The following is a 9,620-nucleotide window of genomic DNA, read 5'->3' on the forward strand; positions in this document are numbered from 1 at the left end:
TGGTCTCGTCGGATTTTGGTTGAAATGGTTTTGTAAAGAAGATCTCAAAAGAAATAAACGTTTATTTCCGTAGATAAGTTGCGCATTAATTGAGGGAATTAGTGTCGCATTTACTTCAATAAGTGGAATGAATGATGATTGCGTCATAACCTCAGCAAAACAACACAGTTTGTCCCATCCGCTGGTTAACAGACTTCGTCAGAGCCGTTGTCATGTATGAGTGAGTGAAGATTCATGAGTTCATCCGTGGATGGAAGAGAGCTCAGAGCTTCGAGTTTTCCTCGAATCCTGGAGGAAGGAATTTAATTCCCTCAAGAGTTCAGCCTCGTCGCGCCACCTCTGGAGAGCCTCCAAGTGGAGTTCCACTTCCTAGTTCTCCACCGCCTCCTCAGCCTCCACTGACGGTACCTGTGGAAAAGAAAGACAGTTCCATTTCCAGCGTCTCCCATTTGTTAACATTTTTTACATTACTTACAGCGTTCTATATTAAAAGGAACATAGTGAAAGCTGCACTGTCTCACCCGCCATGGCTGCACGAGGCCCTGCAGCCCGTGGAAGCTGGTGATGGTCCTGGCGAGGGCCATGTGAGGGCGTGGGCGCCTGAGGATGGGCGGGAGAGAGCGCGAGATAGATTAGCGGCCATTGTCTGTAGCTACAGGAACCCAAGGACTTAATTGAATGATGTGCCCGGCTAAGCCCAGCTGACGCTCATACCCAAGCAGTCGTCTATCTACACGATAATACTCTCAAAGAAATACAAGTCATACCACAAGTACGACACACTCAACAGGAACAATCTGAATACCTCCAGTCCACCTGGAGAGATAGAATGACTGTGGATGTGCTTAAGGTCATATTTAAAAATATACTTGTACATATATATATACAAATATATATATATATATATATATATATATATATATATATATATACATATATATACATATATACGCATATATATATATATATATATATATATATATATATATATATATATATATATATATATATATATATATGTATATATATATACATATATATATTTATATATATACATATATACATATATATATATATATATATATATATATATATATATATATATACATATATACATATATATGTACACACATATATTTATATACACACAGTTGTATGTAAATGTGTATAAGTTTGTGTGTGTGTGTGATATTTATCAAGAGTGTTATATGTTTATTGTTCTCTCTCCCTTCGCCTGTTCCCCCGCGTGTCACTGATCATTGTGTTTCTTCAACGCCATATATCGTGAACTGTAAGGGTGGTCTGCCTGTTCAATGCCCTGCTAACGAGCCTTTGTGGACCGGACTATTTTTCGTCGGCAGCACTCACGAGTGTTGTGACAGACATCGACCCTGCTAAGAAAAAGTCCTTTCAGCCGGATGAGTGGAAGCGTCGATCAGTTGCACATCGACGATGGCTGGCGAGAGGAGGGTTGCACACACGGTCCGGGATGCCGCGGAGAAGCTCTGGCGAAAAATGCGGTTTCGTGCCGTCCGTCTTCTCCTTTACGCCGTAGTCGCCGCGGCTTTCTTGGCCGTCGTGTCGTCGCTCGTCGAGGAGTACCGGCTGCGACGGAAGGTCTTCATAGTCGATAAGATGACTGAGCCTCCGTCACCCTTCCCGCCTGTCACCCTCTGCCCGTGGCCGCCTTTCAACCCTCTTCGTCTCGTTCGCCTGGGTCTGAATGCGTCGGCGGCCTCGGCGGAGGAACTTCTGGCGAGAGTCGAGAACCTGTCGGGACTCGAGGACGACAGCGTGACAGGGCGGACGCTGGTAGAGGAGGCCGCCTGGCGAGTGGAAGATGTGGTTGAGGAAGTGAAGGTTGGGGGTCGTCGAGAGGTGTATTCTGAGAAGGGCGCCAGCACCCGCCTGTGGCAGCGATCCTTTCTGCCAGTAGGACCTTGTCTGACAATGAGTCCTCCTGCTCTTGCCAGCCGGACCTCGCTTAGCATGACCATAAGAGTCCGACCGCGACCTCTGAACCTCGACTTGTGCAGCCGGCGAGAGGCTGATTCCACGAGGAGCCTCGAGAGCCTCTGCCTCCCCATCGAGCAGAACGACAATAAGTCTTTGTGGGGAGACTACTTGGCGACAGAATTTTTCCTTACATTCTTTGCATTTTTGTCTTCAACAGATGTGTGTCTCCAGACGCATATCGCCAACACCGACTTAAAAGTTAAAATTCCGCTGAACATATCGGTAACACACTACCAAGTGACATACAGTGATGACTATGGTGACGCTCCAACATGCTTTCACCAATGCGTGACAAAAGCAAGTGAGGTAGAGAAATGCAATGCGATTTTTGATCGCACTATCGACAACCCAATTCGAGATCTATGTGTCACGCAGGAACAGTTGTACAAGGTAGCCTTAGAGTTCTTAATTAAGAGCGATCTTTACTACACTTGCCTGAGGACATGTAAACCCCAGAAAAACGAGCACCGATGGGTGTTGAAGCCCAGAATCTCTGCCGAGCCCTCAGCCCACCAAATCAGCGTCTACCTCACCTCATCCATCACGACCAACTTCAAGGAGGTGATGCTGTATCCGAGGAACGACCTCGTAGCGGACGTTGGTGGCACTATGGGGCTCTTTCTAGGGACGTCCTTGCTAGATATGTGGACGGCTCTGCATGCTGGACTCAAGTACCTCGTGTGCTCCCTCGAGTCCCCCAGATTCTGTGTTGGCAGTAGAATTTCTCAGGCCTCTGCACAGCTCAGCCTCCTGCTGGGCCAAATAGCTCTCTCGATCACGGCTTGTACACACTTAGGACTGGCGACCATGAATTACATTTTCCAAGCGAAGGAGGTCACGGTCTCTCTGAGGTCATCAGTAGGTCTCTCAGCCGGAGACATTGCTCGGGGTAGTCATTCCGTCCATGATCTGGTGATGTCCCACCTGGCCAGTCGTCCTCTCGGTTGTCGCCTGAGCTCGAGGTCTTCTGAGCAGGAGTGTCTCATTCGCTGTGTCCTCGATGGGACGCCACTCATACCGCTCCCACTGTCGGTGGTGGAGGACCTGAATGAATGCAGCGAAGAACACCTGGCGCCTCCCAGGAGAAAATACATCATTCCAAGTTACATCGCCGAACGTATCAAAAACAGCGAAGAGGTTGGCCCTTGTATGTCTAAATGCGGAGCACCAAATAACACTTTGGGAGGTTTTGGGAAGGTGCATTTTGCTGTAGAAGAAGAACCCAGATTCTCTCCTAGCAAACTCATCTGCACTTTTGGCGGCATCATAGGTTTTTATTTTGGTGTGTCTCTTCTGAGACTTTTCCAAGAGATAAGCATTAGAATGAAATCATTTAGTATTAGTATTAAACCAATATTGCGTAAAGTAACCAGTCTTGCAGCCATAAGTCTGGCAGTACTCTCATGTCTTCTGCTTATGACATCTCAACTGAGCTCATTCATCGTAAGTCATCCCATAGACTCGTCCTATGTGTACGGTCTTCTGAAGAAGCATGATTTGCCTGCAGTGACGGCGTGCGTTTGGCCTCCCTTTAGCCCCCAGAAGCTCTTGAAATCGGTTGGTTTGGCTGAGGAATACGATCTCACGGTTGGCCTAGACCATGAGAAGAGGCACATTGCTCTCGTTCCTCTCCTGCAGATTCTGGCAAAGGCGCCCCAGCCCGTCGATGCACGGCTCCTCTGGGCGTCGAGTGCCTGGAACCGCAGCGAAGTCTACTTTGACGTGACTCTTGGTGGAAGCTACGCTAAAATCCCCGAATGCCGCGACTGCCCACTAAAGGACAGTGCTATTTTCATTCACTGCAAAACTTTTAATCCCAACTTCGTAGTTAGTGAGTCGTTAAGGCACCTCGAGTATCATGTCAAAGTGTACACGAACAAATCAATATCAGCATATGTATCAATTAACAGCCAAGATGATGATTCAGTGATGGAACCCGACTTTGTCACTGACAAAGGGTACGTCTCCGTCGAAGCCTCGTTGCTCCAGCGATGGTCAGGCCTGCGTGGGGACGACGTGGGCCGCGGGAAATGCCTGACCCGGTGTCTGGAGGACGCCCTCGAGGACAAGATGGAGTGCGTCCTTCCTTGGATCCGAGGACGTAAGACTTCACCCGTTTGCGACACAGAACAAGTGGCCAGGTTCCTCGCTGCGCTGTGGAGTCTGGGACCTCACCCCGAGCGCATCTTCCCGGCGCTGCTCGGCCGCGCGAAGACGACCTCCTGCCGGAAGGAGTGTCACGCGCGGAAGGGAATGTTCTACGCATTTTCCGTCCTCGGAGATCAATTTAAACTCTCTTCCCAGAGCTTGACAACTGGCATCGCGAAAAGAGATAAGGACGTCATGGTTCTCTCCGCCACGTTCTTGATCACGACCGATACCTGCGAGCAGTGGAGCGTTTACGACCGCTATCCCCTGGCGCGCCTGCTGGGGGACCTCGGAGGCGTCGCCGGGATGACCCTCGGAGCCTCCGTGGCCTCACTCCTCGCCGCCCTCAGGGAATGCCTCCTTCCCTGAGGGCCATCGCGAATGCTTCTTGGAAGAGATAGAAAGAGAGAGGGGGAAGAGGAGGAGAGTAAGAACGGGGAATGAGAGAGAGGGGGGAGAACTAAGAAAGGGAGAAAGAGAGGGAGGGAGGGAGAGATAGAGAGAGAGTAAGAGAGAGATACATACTCATGTATATACACATAATTTTACATGTAAAAATATATAAATATATATATATATATATATATATATATATATATATATATATATATATATATATATATATATATATATATATATATATATATATATATATATATATATGTATGTATGTATGTATATATATACATAGATACATAAATATATGCATATATATATATATATATATATATATATATATATTATATATATATATGTATATATATATATATCCATATATATATATATATATATATATATAATATATTATATATATATATATATATATATATACATATACATAACATATATATGTGTGTGATTGTATGTATGTGTATAATATATATATATATATATATATATATATATATATATATATATATATATAATATATATATATACTTACATACTAATATATATATACATATCTATGTATATGTAATATATGCATATATATATATATATATATATATATATATATATATATAATATATATATATATATATATAATATATATATATATATATACATATATATATATATATATTATATATATATATATATATATATATATTATATATAATATACATATATGTACATACATGTATACGTATATACATATATATATATAATATATATATATATATATATATTATATATATATATTATATATATATATATATATATATATATATATATATATTATATAGGTCGTTATATATATAATATATATATATATATATATATATATATATATATATATTATATATATATATATATATATATATATAATATATATATATATATATATATATAACGTATATATATATATATATATATATATATATATATATATATATGTATGTATCTATATAAATGTATATATATTTATGCATATGTATATTATGTATCTATCTATCTATATATATATATATATATATATATATATATATATATATATATATATATATATATATTATATATATATGTATATATATATAATATATATTATATATATATATATATTATATATATATATATATATATATAATATATATATCATATATATATATAATATATATATATAATATATATATATATATATATATATATATTATATTATATATATGTATTATATATATATATATATATATATATTATATATATATAATATATATATATATATATATATATATATATATATATATATATATATATATGCCGTTGCCCGGGATCAGTAGTGGCGGTGATCCAGTGGCGGCTACCTATGGCCCCGTGTAATATCTGTGGTTATGCAATGAGTAGAAAGGATAGTGTTGCCACTCTAAATAAAACAAATGTTAAATAGATTCCTCTATTACTAAACAATTAAGATATACTCGCAGGAAAAAAAATAAGAACACCGTTTCCTGTCCTTTCTGGAGGGCTCAAACGACCTGTATCAAAATAAAGAAATACATTACAAAGCTATAAAGAGTAAATCATTGAAAATTGTGTATGTATCTCATTAGAAATATATGTACGATTTAGCATAAAACATGGAAAAAGACAAACTTACATCTTTCATGGCGTTTTCATTTTTTATTGTGTCTCTTAGGCGCTTTCCCCTTTATCATCTCATTCCTTTCATGCTGCAAAAGTGAAGATAATAGAATTAAAACATATGTTAACACATCTGAGAAGAATAATGACCTTACATAACTATGGGGGAATAGGTCAAAGCAAAGGACAGTGAAATACCGACCGGGGCAGAGCTGAGTTTCTAAGCGCCAGTGATCACGAGGTCTACATGTATTTTGTTGCACGTGAAAACTCATTTGTTTGTAAAGTACAGCAATCTTTTGTCAACTAATGCGAGTATTTTTTTTTAAGTACAATTAGCAAATGCATTATTGCAATATATTGAGATACAACAAAAGTTCATTATTTACAATCAAAGGAAACTATTATGACAAGGTTAATACATTCTACTGGTGTTTCATTCTTATCCAAACCAAAAGTATTACATACGGTACACAATTCACTCAAGCGATATTTATCAATACATTGTGGGTATATATTACATCATATATTACATCTTTATATATTCTGTAAAATATGTAGAGATTTTTTTCTTTTAAAACATGCTGCAATATCCATTCTACATTACTAATTACATTCATTGTGCTATCTATATGTAGTCTACATCTCCATAAGCTATATAAATAATCTGTGATTAGTACTACAGCTGTATTCCTGTTTCTATTGTTTTCACCTTTGAAAATAAACATGTGTCTCAATAAAGCTCTTTACATTTACATTGCAAGTTTTCTTTAATATGGTTTAGAAAAACCTGACCACATGTCTTACTTCTCTGCAAAAACGATATATGCAACACTGTTTCAGTTTCGGCACACTGTAAACACTTGTCATCCTCTCTTATATTTAGCTTTTCCAATCTACTATTAGTTGGAATAGCTTCATGTATATACCTATAAATAAATTCTCTTGTATTCCAATAAATTTTGCTGTTTATATTTTTTCCATGTCGTGTCCCATTTCATTAAAGGATATCTTGCTTCTACCTGTGGATTTATATCTGGCATTAACATTTCATAAATATTCTTTGTCTTTACATTTGGAAAGCTTTTGTATTTTTCAATTTTCCTTATATTCTCAATTGCTATTGAGTAATAAGGGGGTGTAACATAGCATACAGTTTTTAATTCCGTATTATCAATAAGGAGGTTAAGACTGATTTGACAATAGTATGATGTTAAACCTCTCTCTTGCATTGCATCATCTAAATATGCTTTTGTTAACAATGCGTTTGCTTTACACTGTACATTGGTTATTCCTATACCTCCTCTCCGTGTGGGTAGACAAAGGGTGTGTCGGCTAATTGGTTGATACATACCTTTCCAAATATACCTGAATATTCTAGATTTTTTTTCTGCTTTATCTGTTCACTATTTATTTTTGAACGTATGGGATATATGCACCAAAATTTTTGATAATATTAAAGTATTTATGATAATTCCTTTCTGAAGTATGGAGAGAGATCTAGCTGAAAGCATATCTGTTGCTTTTTGTTATTTCGCAATGGCTTCGCAGTGTTCATAATATAACCTGAGTATTTTCATAGAGTCAACTGTTTTCAGCCAATTTAATGGCCACATCCTCTTTTTTCTCCATCTTCCAATACCCATTATACTAGTTTTGTTTCTATTTAATTCAGAGTTTGTGCCTTTTTCAAATTTCCGTACTTCCTCGTCCACTCCTAATAGTGATTCGTTATCAGAAATTACAATGGTCGAGTCATCTGCATAACTTGAAATAAGTAAGTTCTTCCCATTAGGGAATTTTGGAGATTTTATTTGGTTATTCTTTTTGATAGATGAATACAAAGGTTCTTGAAAGATGACATACAATAACATAGACAGTAGACATCCTTGTCTTACAGATCTTTCAACAGGAAAGCTAGATGTTGGCATATCATCAATTCTAACTTTACTTCTACGTTTGGTATATAAAATTAATATCCATTCAATGGACCTCTCAGGTATACCAGACTTCCATGCATTTCATCAGAAATGGTATGTTAGCCTGATCAAATGCCATAGCCTAATCAAGGGTTAGCAGTGCAAGTTCATCTTGTTCAGTATCAGCAAAACACACAATGTCTCTGATAATATTATTACAATTAATTATGGGTCTACCGTAGATTCCACAAAATTGTTCATTTGATATGATTTTCTCCATCACTAACTTCATCAGCCTGTTTGCTAACAATCTAACTACTATTTTATAATCTACATTCAGTAAGGTGATTGCTCTCCAGTTCTCAAGCTTTACGATATTTCCTGTCTTCGGTTATATCTGATTTCGTCTTCGGTTATATCTGATTTCCATTTTAGCTGTCCGTGTGCCATGTAAAAGGCCTTCAGCTTTACCATTTGTATGCCAATTTATCCATATGTTGTACAGTTTCCCGTATTTATTTAGTACTTGTTCTAGAACATCGTTGTCCACATCAAATGGTGCATATCTAATTGATACGTACGCAAATACTTGACTGAAATTCAGTATTTTTACTTTTTCGCTTGAGTTTTTGATAGATATATTTTTTTCTTCATATTTGTTTCAAATTTCTAAAAACTTCTTGTTTTCTTTGAATTTTATTATCACTTTATTATTTCTAATTTGTTGAAACCCGATTATATCTTCTGGATCTATTTTCAAAATGTCAAAAAGTACTTCACATGCCAGATCAATTGTAGGAATGCAAGAGAAAGATAAGCCAATGGAGTCTTTGGAACAATGGAACAGGCGGTGTGAGGACGGCCATTATGGGTGACGTCAAAATGACGTCATCAGCTAGGGACAGCCTAGTTGCCCTTGGGGCATGCCCCCGGCGAGGCTGGTGTTTACTCTCACTCCACACTTATTTCACTCAGAAACATAAAGTCTAAAGCACTACAGAGAATAACGAGTTCTTTATCATAACCTTGATTGTTTTATGTTGTCTCTCACATTTTACCTCATCGTTTTGAAGTAGGAGATTCAAAAAAACGAAAAGAAACACTCAAGATCTAGAGCGTTGTTTCCACTGTCACGTCTAACAAGGTGCTCTTCAAGAAATTAAGACTTCATAACCGAAGGAAGATTAAAAGGCCTGACCATTCAGCTATATAAGAAACCGGAGAGTGGAAAATTTTGTGACTACAAAGTTCATTTGTTTGAGTTCATTGGCAATAAGGCAGCGGCGGGTTCACTATGTAAGTCAGTGTAGAGCTAAACATATTTATGTATGTATTATTTATGTATTTCTTACTTTGTTTTCAGCACTAACGACGAGTCTGTTCTTAATAGTCGTTTTGTTGTTGTTGTTGGTATATGAGACATTGTGTAGGAGAGCAAAACTGTTTACATGCGAGGCA

General features: G+C 37.7%; 1 pseudogene; it reads right to left on the reverse strand.

Moving 5' to 3' along the window:
- Nucleotides 1-262: 262 nt before the first annotated feature.
- Nucleotides 263-1,386, reverse strand: LOC147469774 (uncharacterized; annotated as a pseudogene).
- Nucleotides 1,387-9,620: the final 8,234 nt, after the last annotated feature.

This window comes from Penaeus japonicus, unplaced genomic scaffold (genome assembly GCF_977035675.1).
Source record: "Penaeus japonicus unplaced genomic scaffold, GWHDUDI00000001_assembly GWHDUDI00000019, whole genome shotgun sequence".
Lineage (NCBI taxonomy): Eukaryota > Metazoa > Arthropoda > Malacostraca > Decapoda > Penaeidae > Penaeus > Penaeus japonicus.